The sequence below is a fragment of the Schistocerca nitens genome, chromosome 7 (assembly GCF_023898315.1).
Source record: "Schistocerca nitens isolate TAMUIC-IGC-003100 chromosome 7, iqSchNite1.1, whole genome shotgun sequence".
NCBI lineage: Eukaryota > Metazoa > Arthropoda > Insecta > Orthoptera > Acrididae > Schistocerca > Schistocerca nitens.
In genome coordinates, this window is record NC_064620.1 from 410,957,246 (window position 1) to 410,978,048 (window position 20,803).

Genomic DNA, 20,803 nt, shown 5'->3' on the forward strand with positions numbered 1-20,803 from the left:
AGAAAATTGAGTTTTATCACCATTGTTGACTTTTAGCGATGTCACAAAGGCATGTACATTAAATGAGTTGCAGATTCGAGCGAATAGCAATTGTGAACGACTGTATCAGAGAAACTATCAATGGAAACTGACATTCACTTCACAAATTATGATAACACTGTGCCGGGTTATCTGCTACTTGATGTTCACCTGGTTAGCTGAAAGGTAACGTGCTTGCCTACCATGCAGTAGGCATAGGTTCGATTCCCGGCTGTGTCGGCGTTTTACTCCGCTCGTGGACTGGGTGTTGTGTTGTCCTCATCATTTCACGCCAGTCGCGCAATGTGGCGTAGACTGAAATAAACTTGCACTCGGCGGCCGAGCTTCCCCCGAGGGGGCCTCCCGACCAACAATGCTGTACGATCATTTCATTTCATTTTTGTTGATCGATACACAGTCAGACAGTGGTGGATCATGGACCTAAATTCCAGGGAGGCCAGGAAACGTACTGGAAAATTCCCTTTCCTTCCCTTTTAATGTAAGCATACTTGGCATTACCACGAGCACCATCATCATCACCACAACCACCACTCCTCCTCCTACTACTACTATGATGATGATGACGAGTACTACAACTACTATTGCTAATAATAATAATAATGACACTTCTATTTACAAACGAATTAGTATATTGGATGTTTGAGCGTTGTTATTTGTGAAATAATTTAATTGTACGATCGTGCTCATTTCTGAACCTTTCGACATCATCGTCATACCTTGTGTCTAGGCTTTCAAGTATTTGCAGTATTGGTTTTCCAATTGAGATACAGCAAGAACTGATAAGTGATCCTGAGCCACACTTTACACTTTTGAGAGAAAAAACACTCGTTTCAGCCTAAGCACTTGTTGCAGGATTGGTAGCAATTAGACAAAATAGTTTGAGAGCTTCTGGAAGAATTTGGTCCGTTCCATTCCCAGTCTCCTAAGCTGACAGAGTGAGATACTAGGAAGACAATATATTCTCCAATTCTACACTCAACTGCGTGCTACTGAAGGGCACATCGTAAGTTGGTAATAATGAAGTAAGCACCATAACCTGGTAATAATTAATCCACACCGTCTACCGTCTACAGGGAAACGCTGAGCATTTTCGTGAATGGCACATATTATTCTGTGGTTACAGTTCCATCTTCTTCCACTGTCCAAAGTACAGTTGAGAATTGCTTTGTGTTTGGAAGGCTGGTGGAAGAAAGCATAAATACTCTGAAGCATGGAGAAAAAAATCCTTGGATTTATATAAGAAGAGCGCTGCTGCCAAACTAAATTTAAACGATGTGCTAAAGAGTGAGTAAAAAGAGTTTGGGGAGGAACAATTTCACAGACCTTAAAAAACAGGCCATTAAATTCTGTTGCAAGAGCGAAAGCACCATCATAGGTTTGTTCTTCGCATCATAATTCTGAAGCACGCTACTCAGCACAGTGAACAAAGCAGCTTAGCTAATAACATGAAAACGAAGGAAATGTTCTTAAAAGTGTCACCTTTGCAGTCCAGCAGCCTCACAGCATTAGAGCATTGTGACTTGTCCAGAACATTTGTTGGCAACGGCCTTGCCGCAGTGGCTACACCGGTTCCCGTGAGATCACCGAAGTTAAGTGCTGTCGGGCGTGGTCAGCACTTGGATGGGTGACCATCCAGGCCGCCATGTGCTGTTGCCATTTTTCGGGGAGGACTCAGCCTAGTGATGCCAACTGAGGAGCTACTCGACCGAATAGTAGCGGCTTCGGTCAAGAATACCATCATAACGACCGGGAGAGCTGTGTGCTGACCCCACGCCCCTCCTATCCGCATCCTCGATGAGGATGACACGGCGGTCGGATGGCCACTCCTGGCCTGACGACGGAGTGCCAAAACGTTTGTTGCTTTGTCCACAGTGCAGACATAAAATCGGGTTCTATCCAAAGATGGATTACAAATCGACTCATTTATGCATTCAATCAGTTCGTTCTGCATGGTTTTTTAAAATCCTCGGAAATAGCCCATTTCCTTCCAATGTGCTTTCAAATCTTCGTTTCTGTTTAGCACAAGTATAAAAATGGTTTTGAAATTTCAATCATTCAGGAAATCTTCTGTCTCCTCGTGACCTCTAAAAAGCTACTCCTGCTTATACAAAAAACTTGTGACATCAGTGAGAATTTCAGGATCTCTGTTGCCTTTCACTTCACTGCTGCATCTGATTTCCATCTGTTTGTGATGCTCATCAAGTAGCTCTGAAATACTAAACACATGTTTGTAACAACGAAAACAGTCAATTTTTGACAATATAAAGTAAGCGGATAGATAAAAAATCTACTCACCAAGCGGCAGCAGAACACATAAAAGAACGTTATAATCAGGTAAGCTTTCGGAGCCACTGGCTCCTTCTAAGGCAGAAAGGTTGAAGTGGTAGGAAGAGGGGTGAAGGAGAGGGATTGGAGAGGTTTAGCAAAAGGGGTAGATTTCGGGAAAGTTACCCAGAACTGCGGGTCAGGGGATAGTTACCGGATGGGATGAGATGGAGAGACTGATTGTTGGTTACCGCACCGGTCGAGACTTGACATCACATGTCCTTTTCAAATCTCGTCCGTTGTAGTCCCCAACGATCAGTCTTTCCTTCTCATCCCATCCGGTAAGTCTCTCCTGATCCGCAGTTGTGGGTGACTTTTCCGAAATCAGGCCCTTTTGCGAGACCTCTCCACGTCTTTTCCTTAACCCCTCTTTCTTTCCCTTCAGCCTTTTTGCCTCAAGAAAAAGCCACTGACTCCGAAAGCTGCTTAATTATGAAGTTATTTCATGTGTGTGTTATGCTGCCACTTGGTGAGTAGATTTTTTATCCATCCAATTGCATTATAAACATGTGTGTGGATAGTTCTTGAAATTAAATAAAACTGTTAAATGATCTTTAGAATATCGTGCTAAACCTCTAGACAGATTCTACAGTTCGTCAAAAGCCTCAGCAGACCACACAGTTTTTCTTGTGCTTAAGAGCAAACATGGCCAGCAGAATAATTTTCCTTTTGTAGGTCCAGCACATAACCACTTTTGCTGCTTATACCATGGAGTTTGGTGTCCACATGTTTTAAACTTATCTTTCTGAAGAATGTGTTGTGCTGGTGTTCAACACCCATGCCATCAGTTTCACATTTCCCTGAAAACGAAAACTCTTGCAAGGAAGTAGTAATGTTGTCACTCGAAAGCATTATGACAGTATATATACAAGGTTGGACTTTATCCATATTCACTGAAAAAGAGACAACTAACACAAGAGAAACCTACAGAGGTGGCACCAAAGCAGCTGGGCTCCCATGGCACGTAGGAGGCACGTGGCAATACGGCTAACGCAGCTGCAAACCCTCTCCTATTTGTAGGAGTGATACAACAGTTACTCACAGGCGGCCTGGCTTGTGTGTGACCTCATCACTATATCCTATGTGCCTCTGTCTGCCTTAAGTTAGCGCAAGCGCGGCTCGTGGTTTCCGTACTGGGGAAGGCTGCGACGTTTATCGATGGAAGTAACCTAGTCCTCAGGGTATGCTACAGATCAGCCTCTCACCAGCACCAAAATTTCAGAATTTGGGGAGGGGGGGCATATGACGCTCTAGCGGAACGTTTACATGCTGTATCTTCTTTCGGTTTCATAATCAACTATTAAATTACATCAAATACTACACTGCTGGCCATTAAAATTGCTACACCAAGAAGAAATGCAGAAAATAAACGGGTATTCATTGCAAATATATTATACTAGAACTGACATGTGATTACATTTTCACGCAATTTGGGTGCATAGATCCTGAGAAATCAGTACCCAGAACAACCACCTCTGACCGTAATAACGGCCTTGATATGCCTGGACATTGAGTCAAACAGAGCTTGGATGGCGTGTACAGGTACAGCTGCCCCTGCAGCTTTAACACGATACCACAATTCATCAAGAGTAGTGTCTGGCGTATTGTGACGAGCCAGTAGCTCGGCCACCATTTACCAGACGTTTTCAATTGGTAAGAAATCTGGAGAATGAGCTGCCCAGGGCAGCAGTCGAACATTTTCTGTATCCAGAAAGGCCCGTACAGGACCTGCAACATGCGGTCGTGCATTATCCTGTTGAAATGTAGGGTTTAGCAGGGATCGAATGAAGGGTAGAGCTACGGGTCGCAACACATCTGAAATGTAACGTCCACTGTTCAAAGTGCCATCAATGCGAACAAGAGGTGACCGAGACGTGTAACCAATGGCACCCCATACCATCACCCCGAGTGATACGCCAGTATGGCGATGACGAATACACGCTCCCAATGTGCGTTCACCGCGATGTCGCCAAACACGGATGCGATCATCGTGGTGCTGTAAACAGAACCTGTGTTCATCTGAAAAAATGACGTTTTGCCATTCGTGCACCCCGATTAGTCGTTGAGTACACCATCGCAGGCACTCCTGTCTGTGATGCAGCGTCAAGGGTAACCGCAGTCATGGTCTCCGAGCTGATCGTCCATGCTGCTGCAAACGTCGTCGAACTGTTCGTGCAGATGGTTTTTGTCTTGCAAACGTTCCCATCTGTTGACTCAGAGATCGAGACGTGGCTGCACGATCCGTTACAGCCGTGCGGATAAGATGCCTTTCATGTCGACTGCTAGTGATACGAGGCTGTTGGGATCCAGCACGGCGTTCCGTATTACCCTCCCGAACCCATCGATTACATATTCTGCTAACAGTCATTGGATCTCGACCAACGCGAGCAGCAATGTCACGATACGATAAACCGCAATTGCGATAGGCTACAATCCGACCTTTATCAAAGTCGGAAACGTGATGGTACGCATTTCTCCTCCTTACACGAGGCATCACAACAACGTTGCACCAGGCAACGACGGTCAACTGCTGTTTGTGTGTGAGATATCGGTTGGAAACTTTCGTCATGTCAGCACGTTCTAGGTACCGCCACCGGCGCCAACCTTGTGTGAATGCCCTGAAAAGCTAATCATTTGAATTTCACAGCATCTTCTTCCTGTTGGTTAAATTTCGCGTCTGTAGCACGTCATCTTCGTGGTGTAGAAATTTAAAGGGCCAGTAGTGTAATTACTAGGCAAAATCTTCAGGTAGCTTATTTGTCCCACAACGTCACATTTCCTCCAGTTTACCACAACAAATCTTATTAAAAGACGCCTTTTAGAGACATATTTAATGCAGTGTATGTTAGCTTCATTGCATGCTTATAGTTTCTGGTATTTTACGAGGTGGGTTGAAAAGTTCTCGGAATCACCATGAGAGGTCAGCGTTAGCGCAACGAGTTCTTCACGACATTGGACTGTTGCCTGTAAACACATGCCACGACAGTGCTCTTGGAGGAGAGCTGTGATGGTGACGTTGCTTTGTTTTTGCTTCCACGTAGTGATTTGCGAAGATGGAAAATATCGAGATTCGAGCAGTGATTAAGTGCTTCGTAAAGAAAGGTATGAAAGCAGAGGACCTTCATGCCGATTCCGAGAATACACTGGGGAACTCTGATCCTTCATATTCAACTGTTGCCAAGTGGACAAATGAATTTAAATTTGGTCAGGAGATCTTAGATGATGATCCGCACAGTGGTCGGCCAAGATGTGTCACTACTTCAGAAATCATTGCAAAAGTGCACAAAATGGAGGATCGCCAATAGAAAATGCGTGAAATTGCTCATCTGAAAGGGTATATCATACTTTAACTGAAGAATTAGAAATGAAAAAATTATTTTGCAAGATGGGTGCCATGACTCTGATGCTGGATCAATGTGCACCCTCTCCCATGTGCTATCGCCATGTCAAAATTACATGAACTAAAGTATGAATTGTTGCTACACCCACCATATTCACCCGATATTGTTCTGTCAGACTCCATCTCTTCCCAAAACTGAAAACTTATTTTGGTGGACGAAGATTCACTTCAAACGAAGAACTAATAGCCGGAGTTGATAACTCATTTTCGAGATGGGATCAAGGCACTGGAATGTCATTGGACCAAGTGCATTAATCTACAAGGAGACTACATTGCAAAATAAAAAAAAGTTTCAGTTATGCAAGTACTTTCTTTTCTACTCCGTTACGAGAACTTTTCAAACCACCTTCGTATATGCAAACTTCAGAAGTTTAATGCTTTGTGCTCTCAAGCCACAGTATTTATGATTTCACGTGACGAAACAGTGTTGTTTCCATGACGTCACAGATATTGTGTTGTGACTGGCTGACACGAGCAACCTGAATGGGAATGTACGGACTGTATTTACACTTGTGTACTACAAAAAATATGCATTTTAAGTGATACGCAGCACACAACACTCAGCTGCATTGTCCATTGCTCTGTTAAAAATGCGTGTATATCCTTACCTGGATTTACACTCTTGTTGTTCTTGATTCATGTTCACATCAAATCTGGGCACACGAAGTTTCTTCACTTTCATCCCAACTGCATATTCCAAAATTTTACCTGATAAATTGCACACTAAATTCATATGTGTTGTTTTCGAACTTGTAGTACACTGCTGTTATTCACAAGAAACTCACTAAATTCACAAAAAGAAACTAATACGCACATTATCTTCAGTCAACAAGTAAGAAAACTAAAGCAATGGGACGTATTTCGCACAAGGGGTATATTTCGCGCTGTTTCCTCTCATCATTCATAAAACACAGATTAAAGACGCATCATAGCATAATAGAGATATACAGAGACAAGTGTTCAATAGCGAAGTTTCAGCAGCTGTGTTCATTCCCTTCTGATGAAACAGTGCAAGGTGAAAGTTGTGTGCTGGTGGTAGGACATCCTTAGGCTTAAACACCAGGTGTTTTGGGGTACCCATAGGAGTTGTACTCCGAGAAAACCACGCCCTCAAACTCCTGCTATATAGAGCTAAGCGGCATAAAAACACGCAGCCTTAAGACTAGCTACTACCTGTTCGAAAAACATCGCATTACTTTACATATCAAGAGATTCAAAATCTTTGACCCGCTTTTTTTAAATCCGAGTGGGAAATATGTGAAATGCGTTCTGATAATTTAAATACTGTAATACGTTATTGAGAAGCGTATTTTATTAAATATTTTATGGTGGCTCCACCTCAGTGTCTTTAATTACGAGCTGCAGGTGGATTAACGTTAAGCTTTCACTGTATGACTTGCTCTCTAGTGCCGGTAGTTTAGAAGCAGTACCACAAGCTAACGCCTTTCACGTTCGCCGACAAGTGTGCACAAAGGTTTCTTGTCAAAATAATTGTTGCTACTACTGCTACTTCTTCTAATACAGTTAATTAGATTAATTTTTTACCAGTCAGGGTATCTTTGTACCACTTACCTTTTTTTCTTTCAGACAGCTGCTGTTCCACCTACTTGCACTATTTTGTACAGGTAGTTCAGTTTTATTGCCTCTGTGATTTCTGTTTCATACTTCAGTTGTCTTTAAAACTTCCTGCAAGCTCTTAGGCTTGTGATTATCGTTTAATTGCGTTGACTGTGACGAAAGCTTCTGGCGACAGTGATTTGTTGAACAACGCCAGGTGATATAAATATCTTCATATTTCACTGAAAACTTGCAGTCCTGTTTGTATTTACTTCCTTCCTTCTGGCCTGATCTAAATTTAGCTATAGCATTATACAGGGTGGTCCATTCATCATTACCGGGCCAAATATCTCACGAAATAAGCGTCAAACACAAAAACTGCAAAGAACGAACCATGTCTAACTGGAAGGGGGAAACCAGATGGCGCTATGGTTGGCCCTCTAGATGGCGCTGCCATAGGTCAAAAGGATATCAACTGCGTTTTTTTAAGTAGGAACCCCTATTTTTTATTACATATTCGTGTAGTACATAAAGAACTATGAATGTTTTAGTTGGACCACTTTTTTCGCTTTGTGATAGATGGCGCTGTGATACTCACAAACATATGACTCACAATTTTAGACGAACAGTTGGTGACAGGTACGTTTTTCAAATTAAAATACAGAACGTAGGTACGTTTGAACATTTTATTTCGGGTGTTCCAATGTCATACATGTACCTTTGTGAACTTATCATTTCTGAGAACGCAATCTGTTACAGCGTGATTACTGTAAATAGCACATTAATGAAATAAATGCTCAAAATTATGTCCGTCAACGTCAATGCATTTGGCAATACGTGTAACGACATTCCTCTCAACAGCGAGTAGTTCGCCTTCTGTAATGTTCGCACATGCATTGACAATGCACTGACGCATGTCGTCAGGCGTTGTCAGTGGATCACGATAGCAAATATCCTTCAACTTTCCTCACAGAAAGAAATCCTGTGACGTCAGATACGGTGAATGTGCGGGCCATGGTATGGTACTTCGATGACCACTCCACCTGTCATGAAATATGCTATTCAATACCGCTTCAACCGCACGCGAGCTATGTGCCGGACATCCATCATGTTGGAAGTACATTGCCATTCTGTCATGCAGTGAAACATCTTGTAGTGACATCGGTAGAAAATTACGTAGGAAATCAACATACATTGCACCATTTAGATTGCCATCGATAAAATGGGGGCCAATTATCCTTCCTCCCATAATGTGTGATAGATGGCGCTGTGATACTCACAAACATATGACTCACAATTTTAGACGAACAGTTGGTGACAGGTACGTTTTTCAAATTAAAATACAGAATGTAGGTACGTTTGAACATTTTATTTCGGGTGTTCCAATGTCATACATGTACCTTTGTGAACTTATCATTTCTGAGAACGCAATCTGTTACAGCGTGATTACTGTAAATAGCATATTAATGAAATAAATGCTCAAAATTATGTCCGTCAACGTCAATGCATTTGGCAATACGTGTAACGACATTCCTCTCAACAGCGAGTAGTTCGCCTTCTGTAATGTTCGCACATGCATTGACAATGCACTGACGCATGTCGTCAGGCGTTGTCAGTGGATCACGATAGCAAATATCCTTCAACTTTCCTCACAGAAAGAAATCCTGTGACGTCAGATACGGTGAATGTGCGGGCCATGGTATGGTACTTCGATGACCACTCCACCTGTCATGAAATATGCTATTCAATACCGCTTCAACCGCACGCGAGCTATGTGCCGGACATCCATCATGTTACAAGTACATTACCATTCTGTCATGCAGTGAAACATCTTGTAGTGACATCGGTAGAAAATTACGTAGGAAATCAACATACATTGCACCATTTAGATTGCCATCGATAAAATGGGGGCCAATTATCCTTCCTCCCATAATGCCGCACCAAACATTAACCCGCCAAGGTCGCTGATGTTCCACTTGTCGCAGCCATCGTGGATTTTCCGTTGCCCAATGGTGCATATTATGCCGGTTTACGTTACCGCTGTTCGTCAATGACGCTTCGTCGCTAAATAGAACGCGTGCAAAAAATCTGTCATCATCCCGTAATTTCTCTCGTGTCCAGTAGCAGAACTGTACACGACGTTCAAAGTCGTCGCCATGCAATTCCTGGTGCATAGAAATATGGTACGGGTTCAATCGAAGTTGATGTAGCATTCTCAACACCGACGCTTTTGAGAATCCCGATTCTCGCGCAATTTGTCTGCTACTGATGTGCGGATTAGCCGCGACAGCAGCTAAAACATCTACTTGGGCATCATCATTTGTTGCAGGTCGTGGTTGACGTTTCACATGTGGTTGAACACTTCCTGTTTCCTTAAATAACGTAATATCCGGCGAACGGTCCGGACACTTGGATGATGTCCAGGATACCGAACAGCATACATAGTACACGACCGTTGGGCATTTTGATCACAATAGTCACACATCAAGACGATATCGACCTTTTCAGCAATTGGTAAACGGTCCATTTTAACACGGGTAATGTATCACGAAGCAAATGCCGTCCGCACTGGCGGAATGTTACGTGATACCACGTACTATTGTGACTATTACAGCGCCATCTGTCACAAAGCCAAAAAAGTGGTCCAACTAAAATTCATATTTCATTACGTACTACACGAATATGTAATAAAAAATGGGGGTTCCTATTTTTAAATACGCAGTTGATATCAGTTTGACCTATGGCAGCACCATCTAGTGGGCCAACCATAGCGCCATCTGGTTTCCCCCTTCAAGCTAGACGTGTTTCGTTCTTTGTAGTTTTTTCGTTTGATGCTTATTTCGTGAGATATTTGGCCCGGTCACTATCAATGGACCACCCTGTATATAAGAAAAATTACTTGTTTTTTAAGACTGGTCTAAAGTTATCCTGAATGACTGTGTAACTTGATACCAGTATTAAAACTGTAATTTTACTCTAATAGTGCATAGTTAGTATACATTTTCACTTTTCCAAGCGCTCAGTAACTATAGATGTAAAATGTTAAATGTCTGTTGCAATAGGTAATTTATTTTGTGCCCAGTACTTTCAAAAAATGGTAAGACGTGGTAGAAGTTACCTGACTGACTGTACACAAAAGTGAAAGCCTCCTCTGATCTGTCACCACTGCCGGCGTCTAAAGTTAAGGCACCTGTCGTGTTGTGCGTGCGCTGTCTGCTGCAGCTGCAGTAGGAGTGTTCATTTGTCCAGGAGACTGGTGAGCTACGAACTTGGACTTTTCCAACGTTTTTTAAAAAATTATTGGGGCGTGTTTGGTATTGACATCGTGTTGCTTTCAGTGTATTCTTCCTGTATAAAAAATTTCGGACAGGTTTCGCATGTTGGATTGTATCGTTCCCTTGTCAGCGCGTTCTCACAGTTTGATAGCGGCATGAGAAAACGTTTTCGTGCACACATGGCGGCATGGCAGCGATAATCGTGCAGCAGTTTGCACATAGGCAGAGGAAAGTAGGCAGTATTTGCCTATTTTATTTATGAACCATTAAGAAATGCAGCAGCAGAGTTTGGAGTCACTCACTACTTAGTTTGCGGCTGCTGAAAGGAGCGTTCGTGACACTGTTAATGGGTTTAAGAGTAGATGAAAGTAAATTATTTATTTTCAAATGAATATACAGGGTGTAAACGGTATAAGGCGCCAAAATTATACAGATGGCACATCTCGCAATGCTTGACAAAAAAGTCTAGTAACATGTTTGCGTATTTCCTACGGTTGTCCCAGGAAAAAACAGTTCGTCTCAGGATAATGGTTTTGGAAAAGTAGATACTTGGTCATGCACGTACGTAAGCAATCGGTTCCTGTTATTGCCCGCTGCGCGTATTGACATCGCGAGCGTAAATCGTAAATGCATAGGCAACTGCGGGCTGAGTGGCTGCGTCATTGTAATATACCGATCGACGACAGTAGGCGAGTAACCTGTGCAGATGTTATTGCAACTCTGTTAACTGTTAGGATGGAAAGGAGATTTACTATAGCTGAACTATGCGATATGCATTTAATTTATGGCGAGGCAAAAGGTGTTGCGAGGGCAGCTGTGCGAATGTATCGAGAACGCTCCCCACAGCGACGACTTCCTGCATGAAAGAGATTTGCTGCTGTGCACCAAAGGTTTGTGTCATTGTAATTCTCTACTTGTGTGCGATTATTATGCATTTACATCTTAATAAAGTATAGTAGTTATCTGCACCTTTGTAAATTTTCGTCCGTATGCGAAACGTATCTTCTGTTCTGATATGCTTTCCGTTTTTGTTACATCATGACAGAATACAACTGACGAGTACGTATTTAATTTCCTTAGATTGAGAGATACTGGCTCTTTACTGCCCCGCGCAGAAGGCAGAGGCCCACAACGCGCCGATCGTACATTGGAAACTGAGGAAAGAATTCTGGACCGCATCCAGGAGGATCCTTCTCACAAGGGAACCTCCCCATCGCACCCCCCTCAGATTTAGTTATAAGTTGGCACAGGGATAGGCCTTGAAAAACTGTACACAGGTCAATCGAGAAAACAGGAAGAAGTTGTGTGGAACTATGAAAAAAATAAGCGAAATATACAAACTGAGTAGTCGATGCGCAAGCTAGGCAACATTAAGGAGCGTGTTAGCTTGCGAGCGCCGTGGTCCCGTGGTTAGCGTGAGCAGCTGAGGAACGACAGGTCCTGGGTTCAAATCTTCTCTCGAGTGAAAAGTTTGATTTTTTATTTTCAGATAATTATCAAAGTTCAGGCACTCACACATAATCAACTTCGCTCTCCAAATTTCCAGGATATGTTCAGATTTGCTTGGACATATACAGGATTTGACGGTCTACGCACGGAAACATTTGAAAACGTAAAAAAAAACATATGTTTTGACAGAGCACAGGGAAAACTGTGCGACTGTGAAACTGTTGCATTCATGTGATGCAGTTTATGTGACAAACTCTTATGTTTTCATCACTTTTTTGGAAGTGATTATCACATCCACAAGAAAATCTAAATCGAGTAAGTTAGAAGAATCTTTTTACCCATTCGCCAAGTGTGCAAGTTAGGTGGGTCGACAACATATTCCTGTCATGTGACGCACATGCCGTCACCAGTGTCGTAAAGAATATATCAGACGCGTTTTCCTGTGGAGGAATCAGTTGACGTATGACCTTGCGATCAAATGTTTTCGGTTCCTATTGGAGAGGCACGTCCTTTCGTCTACTAATCGCACGGTTTTGCGGTGCGGTCGCAAAACACAGACACTAAACTTATTACCACAGTTGCTCACTCTAACCACGAGACCACGGTGCTGATCAGCTATCATCGTCCATTATGTTGCCTATCTTCCACATGGACTACTCAGTTTGTATATTTTGCTTATTTTTTCATAGTTCCACACAACTTCTTCCTGTTTTCTCGATTGATCCATGTTCAGTTTTTCAAGGCCTATCCACTGTGTCAATTTATAACTAAATCTGATTGGGGTGCGATGGGGAGGTTCCCTTGTCAGAGTACTAGAAGCATCGCCCGCCACGTGGTTATATCGCACACTCGTTCATCGCACTTAGCAAGAGGAGCGTCTGCGGGCTTACCATATTCTACGCGTACAAGCATTGGAAGACCAAGGTTTCCCTCCACGACGTGAATTCTCAGAGTGGTTTTTCTTACACACTGCGCAGCATGATTTTGTCAACAAAATACTCGTCACAGATGAAGCGTGTTTCACTCGCTACGGAATAACTAATTTCCATAACATGCACACGTGGAGTGCACACAAACCTCGCCACGTAGTGGCAACATATTTTCAGCGACGACTTTCCGTAAATGTGTGGGTGGGTATGATCGATAATTACATTATTGGGCCCTTTGTTTTACCTGCACGTTTGACTGGTAACTATTACGGAACGTTTCTAGAGGAAACATTGTTACCAACGTTGTTAGGGGACATTCCGTTAGGCATACGTCATAACATGTGGTTCCTCCACGATGGTGCTCCACGCCACATTGGTCACAGAGTACGCAGATTTTTGGATAGTCGATTTCCAGGACGATGGATCGGGCGTTCGGGTCCACGTCGATGGCCAGCACGCAGCCCTGATTTAAATCCACTGGATTTTTACTTTTGGGGCCATATGAAGGAAATTGTTTATGCTGAGCCAGTAAATAATGTGGACGAATTGACGGAGATTTTAGATGCTACCAATACCAAGAAGGCCAATGTGCATGTGTGTGAACGAGTGCGACGAAACTGGTTTCGCCGTAATGAAGCATGTGTAGAAGCGAATGGTGGTCATTTCGAACATTTATTGTAGTATTGGTGTAAGAGGAAACGAAGTAATGGGTTTTCTTTTCGTTACGATGTTGTACAGAAGGAAAGTAATGTGAATTTAGTATTCGTTATGGCATTGTCGAAAAAAGGTGAAAAAGTTGACTATAATTAATGCACAACTATCTAGTTGATGATTGATTGAATTTGTACTAATGGAAATGGCTCTGAGCACTATGGGACTAAAATTCTGAGATCATCAGTCCCCTAGCACTTAGAACTACTTAAACCTAACTAACCTAAGGACATCACACACATCCATGCCGAGGCAGGATTCGAACCTGCGACCGTAGCGGTCGCGTTGTTCCAGACTGTAGCGCCTAGAACAGCTCGGCCACCACGGCCGGCCTAATGAAAATACATTGTGTTTGAAATTAGCTTGTCATTTCTACTACGACCATCGTTATCGCCTTGTTGAGAAACAGACTGGTTGTATTCAATTCACGTAAAGCGAATTACGCATTCTTGGCAACTCAAAAAAACCGTTTACATTTCTTTTTTCGGTACCACCTGATTATCACACCACGTCGTTGTACACGTCTAATGATTTCAATCCTGTGGTTGGCTCGTTGCCTTTCTCTGGCCGCCCCGTCATTGTCGGTAATAAGCTCGGTACGCCGTGTACTGTCGGTTGACTACGTAAACAGAAATGCGTATACTGTCTATCCTACGAACATTAGGTTTTAATAATACAAAAATAAAGTACATGATACAAGAAAATGTCATTAAACTTTTTTGTCAAGCATACCGAGATGTACCATCTGTATAATTTTGGCGCCTTGTACCATTTACACCCTGTATAGTAATTTAATGAATTAACCCTAAAACAAAAACCGTAGCATCAACTGTTCGTCTTTTCAGGATGTCTGGGAAGTGGCTGCATGTTAATCTGTCTTATCAAACGAGAATTGGCCACGCAATACTGTGTAAAATACTAGTAAAGAAAGTTTGTAAATCTGTGTGGGAAGTCTTGCACAAAGAATGCATACCGAAATTAGCATAAGAAAGGTGGCTTAAAAATGTCAGGGGAATTGAAAAGCATGCTTTGTGATCTTGACAATGAAAGCCCATCAACCAAAGGAGGAAGTTCATCTAACAAAATGGTTCAAATGGCTCTGAGCACTATGGGACTCAACTGCTGAGGTCATTAGTCCCCTAGAACTTAGAACTAGTTAAACCTAACTAACCTAAGGACATCACACACATCCATGCCCGAGGCAGGATTCGAACCTGCGACCGTAGCGGTCTCGCGGTTCCAGACTGCAGCGTCAGAACCGCGCGGCCACTTCGGCCGGCTTCATCTAACAGTAGAAGAAATAATTTCGCTGAGTACTTTATAGACTTTGCTGGGAAAGTACCGCAGCAAGACAGTTGTATCTAAAAATTGTCGGTAACAATCGTTGCCAACACTGAATCAGTTTATTTTCGAACGTCAAAGATTATTCATTTTATGTCACTTATAATGGCTGGTGCATTTGAGGTGCAGATGGTCGCCGCATGCTGCCAATCAAACAGTCTGAAATTCCAAACTATTTTATTGTGGCTCCCCGCCATGGCTCAATACAAATTACAGCAAGTTGCAGCGGGGCTGAGGAACCCAGCTATATCCTGCATATTGTCGCTCATAATGATGCCAGGATGGATCGCCAACCCAGCAGTGGCTCATGATGCAACTGCCTGTGTTCCACGGTGGCTCCAGGTCCGGCTTGTCTCCGACGACTCCTGGTCCGTGTGGTGTCGGCTAGCTGCAGCTGTGTGTGCTGTGGTACGACTCACACAACCTGTACTGTCCAGCAGGTGCTGGTCAGTGACTCAGTGACCTGCATTGATGGCTGGCTAACTGCTTCTGAAGGATGGTGCTGGCCCAATGTGGTGGTGGTTCCAGGCGTGGTTTCAGGGCGGACTGCTCTGATGCAGAGTCGAACTGTGGTCCACAAACAGCATTCTGAATGCCGCCCAAGCATCACAGTCCCATGGTGATAGAGCTGTGATAGTAACAGAAGTGAAATTATTGTAAAATGGCGAGGTATTTATACTCTACTGAACTTTGCTATGCCTTGTGGCACGTATATTGCACATTTTGGCGGCCGCCGGTGTCTTAGGCTTTCGCCCTCTTCTACTTAGGTACTGCTACGTGAACTGTTACCACGCCTCGCCAGGCCAACTCACCTCGCAATGTTAAAACGACTGTGTTATACACTGAAGAGCCAAAGAAACTGGTACTCCTGCCTGATATCGTGTAGGGCCCCCGCGAGCAAGCAAAAGTGCCGCAACATGACGTGGCATGGACTCAGCTAATGTCTGAAGTAGAGCTGGAGGGAATTACCACCATGACTTCTGTAGGGCTGTCCATAAATCCGTAAGAGTACGAGGGGGTGGAGATCTCTTCTGAACAGCACTTTGCAAGGCATCCCAGATATGCTCAATAATGTACGTGTATAGGGAGTTTGGTGGCCAGCGGAAGTGTTTAAACTCAGAAGAGTGTTTCTGGAGCAACTCTGTAGCAATTCTAGACGTATGGGGTATCGCACATTCCTGCTGGAACTGCCCAAGTTCGTCGGAATGCACAATGGACATGAATAGATGCAGTTGATCAGTACTCGTTACCTGTCAGAGTCGTATCTAGACGTATCAGGGGTCCCATATTTCACCAACTGCATACGCCCCACATCATTACAGAGCCTCCACCAGCTTGAACAGCCCCTGCTGGCTTGCTGGGTTTATTTATTTTTTTATTTTATTTTTTTATTTAGTCCTTCAAATCCTATATGTATAGAATACGTACAAGGATATTGGACATGGTTAGGTATTTACAAGATAAAATACAGTTTGTATTGCAATCCTAAGGACTAGATATTGAGGTAATTTAGCACAGATTCATAAGTACAACAAACATTACAGGCAACATACAAAGTAGAATATTAATAATGCATCTTTATTTTTGTTGTTTGGCTTTTATATATTCTGTCAGACTGTAAAAGCAATGATCAATTAAATATGCCTTTACTTCAGCCTTAAAACAACAGAGTGTACCTATTGATTTAATATATTTAGGTAGATTATTGAAAATCTTTATCCCAGTATGTAGTGTGCCTTTTTGGCACAATGATGTTCTCACCTGTTTCACATGAAGGTCAGATTTTTGCCTTGTATTGTGTGCATGTATATCTTCATTTTTTAATAAGATATCTGGGTGTTTATCGATATATTGTTTGATGAAAACTGATGTTTCGTACATAAAAATGCAAGGAAGAGGAAGAACTGACAGTTTTTTGAATATGGGTCTGCACGATTTCGTATTGTTTACCCCTTCAATAATTCTTAGTATTCTCTTTTGTATCCTGAAAAGTTTAATATTTGTTGTTGTACTGCCCCAGAAGATTATGCCATATTTAATTACAGAATTACACATAGGAGTAGTATACATTTAACAGGCTGGCTTTGCTGCAACAAGTTTTTAAGATCCGTATCATGTAACAGGTTTTGCTTAGTTTTCTTTGCAAATATTCAATATGTACCTCTCATTTTGTGTTGTGCTGTCAACACTTTCAAGAACTCTGTCCCTAAGTTCTATTTCTATGTTTGGGTGGTGTCTTCCTTTTACATTATAGAAGTTCAGTGCTACTGTCTTTTCTTTGTTTATAATTAGCTTGTTGTAGCTGAACCACTGTTCTACACTGTTCATTGTTTGGATAGCGGAGTCTTTTAGTTTTTCTTCTGTTTTACCACTAATAAGGAAGCTTGTATCGTCTGCAAATTGGAGGGTAGTTTGGCAATACTTGTACATAAGATCACTGACATAGAGGAGAAACAGAATGGGTCCTAATACTGATCCTTGAGGGACACCATATTTCACATTTTCATATCCTGAATAGTAGGAGCTGATTTTGTTATAGTCAGCATATTGCTCTTCAACCACCTGTTTGCAACCACATAGGTATGTCTTGAGCCACTCATTGGATATACCTCTAAATCCTAACTGGTCGAGCTTCTGCAGTAGGGCATTATGGTCAATCACGTCAAAAGCTTTAGATAAATCAAGACATATGCCTGTCACAAACTCACTTGCATCCAGTTTAGTATAGATTTCATTAAGAAATTCAAATATTGCACTTTCAGTTCAATAGCCTTTCCTGAAGCCATGCTGTGAAGGAGAGAGAATTTTATTTTTATTTAGGAAATCAGACAGTCTCTTATAAAAAACTTTTTCTATAATTTGAAACACATTCTGGATTTCCTTTTTTTGAACAGTGGTTTAAGCTTTTCTATTTTTAAGCATGAAGGGAAGGTTCCTGATGCCAGTGAGCTGTTGCACGAATGTGTCAAGGGTTCAGCTAAGGGAAGATAGCATTTTTTAATAATTGCATCTGGTATTCCATCAATTCCACATGAGTACCCTGTTTTCAAGGTTTTTATAACTGATAAAATTTCTTCAGAATTTGTGGCTGAAAGGAACAAAGATGTAGATACATTTCTCACACTATTGCATGATGGAGGTGATATTTTGTTGTGTTCTTCCAGACCACTCACCAACTGTTCACTTACGTTTGCAAAATATTTGTTGAAGGTCCCTGCAATTTCTGTTGGGCAAGAAATCATTCGTCCTTCATAACATAAGTTCATATTTTTATATTGCTTAGTTTCACTTGTTGTTTGATTTTTTATAACTTCCCATATAGCTTTAGATTTGTTTTTTGAATTTTCAATGTATTTGTCATTTGCCATTGTTTTAGCTTTCCTTACAACATTTTTGAGGATCCTCTTGTAATTCTTCAGGTACAAATGAAATTCATGAGGCATGTTCTGTGTCTTTGCTATAGCGTGTAATCTTCTTTTCTCTGCATAAGATATTCTAATACCTATTGTAATCCATTTGTTCTTTTGGAAGTTAGGTTGACATTTTTGCTTTTTTAATGGAAATGCAGCTTCAAAGAATGACATGAAGATTTCCATGAATTTTTCAAACTTTTTGTTAGTATTTTTACAAGTATACACTTCATACCAAGTTTCTTCACTTAGTCTCTGTACAAAAAGGTTTATTTGTTTGTTAGTTAATTTCCTTGCTTCTTTTACAAGTTCCTCTTTCTCAGTTGTTTCACTTGGGGTGTGCAAAGCAATAAACTGTGCATAGTGATCACTGAAGCCAGTATTAAGATTTCCGGTACAGAAATTGTGATTTACATGTGTGTTTATTAATATCTGATCAATTGTTGAGCTAGTTGTTGGTGTAACTCTTGTAGGAGAGTCTATGGTGGCTTTTATGTTATATGTTTCCAGTAGGGTCATCAAGCTTTGCTGGTCTTTTGAGATTTCTTGAAAATCTATGTTAAAATCTCCACATATGATCACTGTTTTGTTGAAGTTTTTTATAGTATTTAAAGCTGCTTCTAGTTGGTGACAGAAATCATTTAAGTTCCCATCAGGGCTCCTACATATACAGATGATTATTAATTTTAATGCAGAGAGTTCAACGTGGATACTTCAAAAATTTTCTCTTCAGCTAACAGTTCAATGGGTTTTATGTTACAATAATCAATGCCACTTTTAACAAATATACATGACCCTCCATGGGGCAACGAGCAGTTTTTTCCTCATTTTGTTAACGTGCAATCCATGCAATGTGTGGAATCTGCGCCCAATATTATTAACATTTACGAGTTCTACATTTCTGAAATGTTTGCAAAGTTATGAAATTTGTTTGTTGGCATTGATTATTTCTTTATTTACGCATGACCAAGACGGTAAGTCATGCCGATGTGGAATGTTCAGCACTAAAACATTTGTGTGTGTCAACTGTCCTTATCACCTTTTTAGTTCTTGTTTTGCTTTGTGGGTTTCGTTTTTATATACGTCATTTGACCCACCAATTAGCACAACAAAGTCAGGATTCACGAGGTTGTCCTCATACCCGTACACGTCCATACACTTGATACAATTTTAAATGAGACTTGTCCGACCAGGCAACATGTTTCCAGTCATCAACAGTCCAGTGTCAGTGTTGATAGGTCCAGGCGAGTCGTAAAGCTTTGTGTTGTGCAGTCATCAAGGGTACATGAGAGGGCCTTCGGCTCCGAAATCCCAAATCGATGATGTTTTGTTGAGTGGTTCACACACTGACACTTGTTGACGGCGCAGCATTGAAATCTGGAGCAATTTGCGGAAGAGTTGCACTTCTGTCACGTTGAACGATTCTCTTCAGTTGCCGTTGGTCCCGTTCTTGCAGGATCTTTTTCCAGCCACAGCGATGCCGGAGATTTAATGCTTTACTGGATTCCTGATATTCACGGTACACTCGTGAAAAGGTCGTTTGGGAAAATCCCTACTTCATTACTACCTCAGAGATGCTGCGTCCCATCGCTCGTGCGACGACTATAACACTTAAATCTTGATAATTTTCCACTGGAGCAGCATTAAGCATTCTAACATCTGCGCCAGACGCTTGTCTTACATAGGCGTTGCCGACCGCAACGCCGTATTCCGCCTCTTTACATATGTCTGTATTTTAATACGCATGACTACACCAGTTTCTTTGGCCCTTCAGTGTATTTTGTAGGGCATGAAAACCGCGCTTGCCTACGGCTTCAACGAACCCTTTCCTATTTTGCGTGTTTCCGACGAAATATGGTTGGTGCGCCACATTACTCTCCTCTTTAACCCTTTCGCTGCTATAGTGAAGCTCTTTGAATTCTGAGATGAGGCTGCATTTGTTATGACTACTGGTCGACAAGTACTGGTGCCTGTGCCGAGAGATGGCGTTCTGGCCGATGCGAAATACTTATCAACCGAGATTTCGAAAACTTTTCGGTGAAAAATTTTGATTTTTGCACATCTTACAGTCCGAATCTTCACTCGATAAGGAACTTAAATTCATTTCGTTATCCATCATACTAAATGCGTTGCATCAAATTATGTAAATATACTGCCTTGCTGATAGACGGCGTGCTGCCCGATATAAAATACTTATCATCAGATTCTTCGAAAACCATTGGGTGAAAATATTTGATTTTGTGCATGCTATAGTCTGAACCTTCACTCTATAAAGAAGTGAATTTTTTTTCGTTATCTGTCGTATTTACTGCATTGCTTCAAACTAAGTAAAACATTGCATGAAATTTCAAAAGAGGTCACAGAGGT

General features: G+C 41.8%; 1 pseudogene; it reads left to right on the forward strand.

Moving 5' to 3' along the window:
- The first annotated feature begins 1,577 nt into the window (after positions 1-1,577).
- Positions 1,578-1,695, forward strand: LOC126195859 (5S ribosomal RNA; annotated as a pseudogene).
- The last annotated feature ends 19,108 nt before the right edge of the window (positions 1,696-20,803 follow it).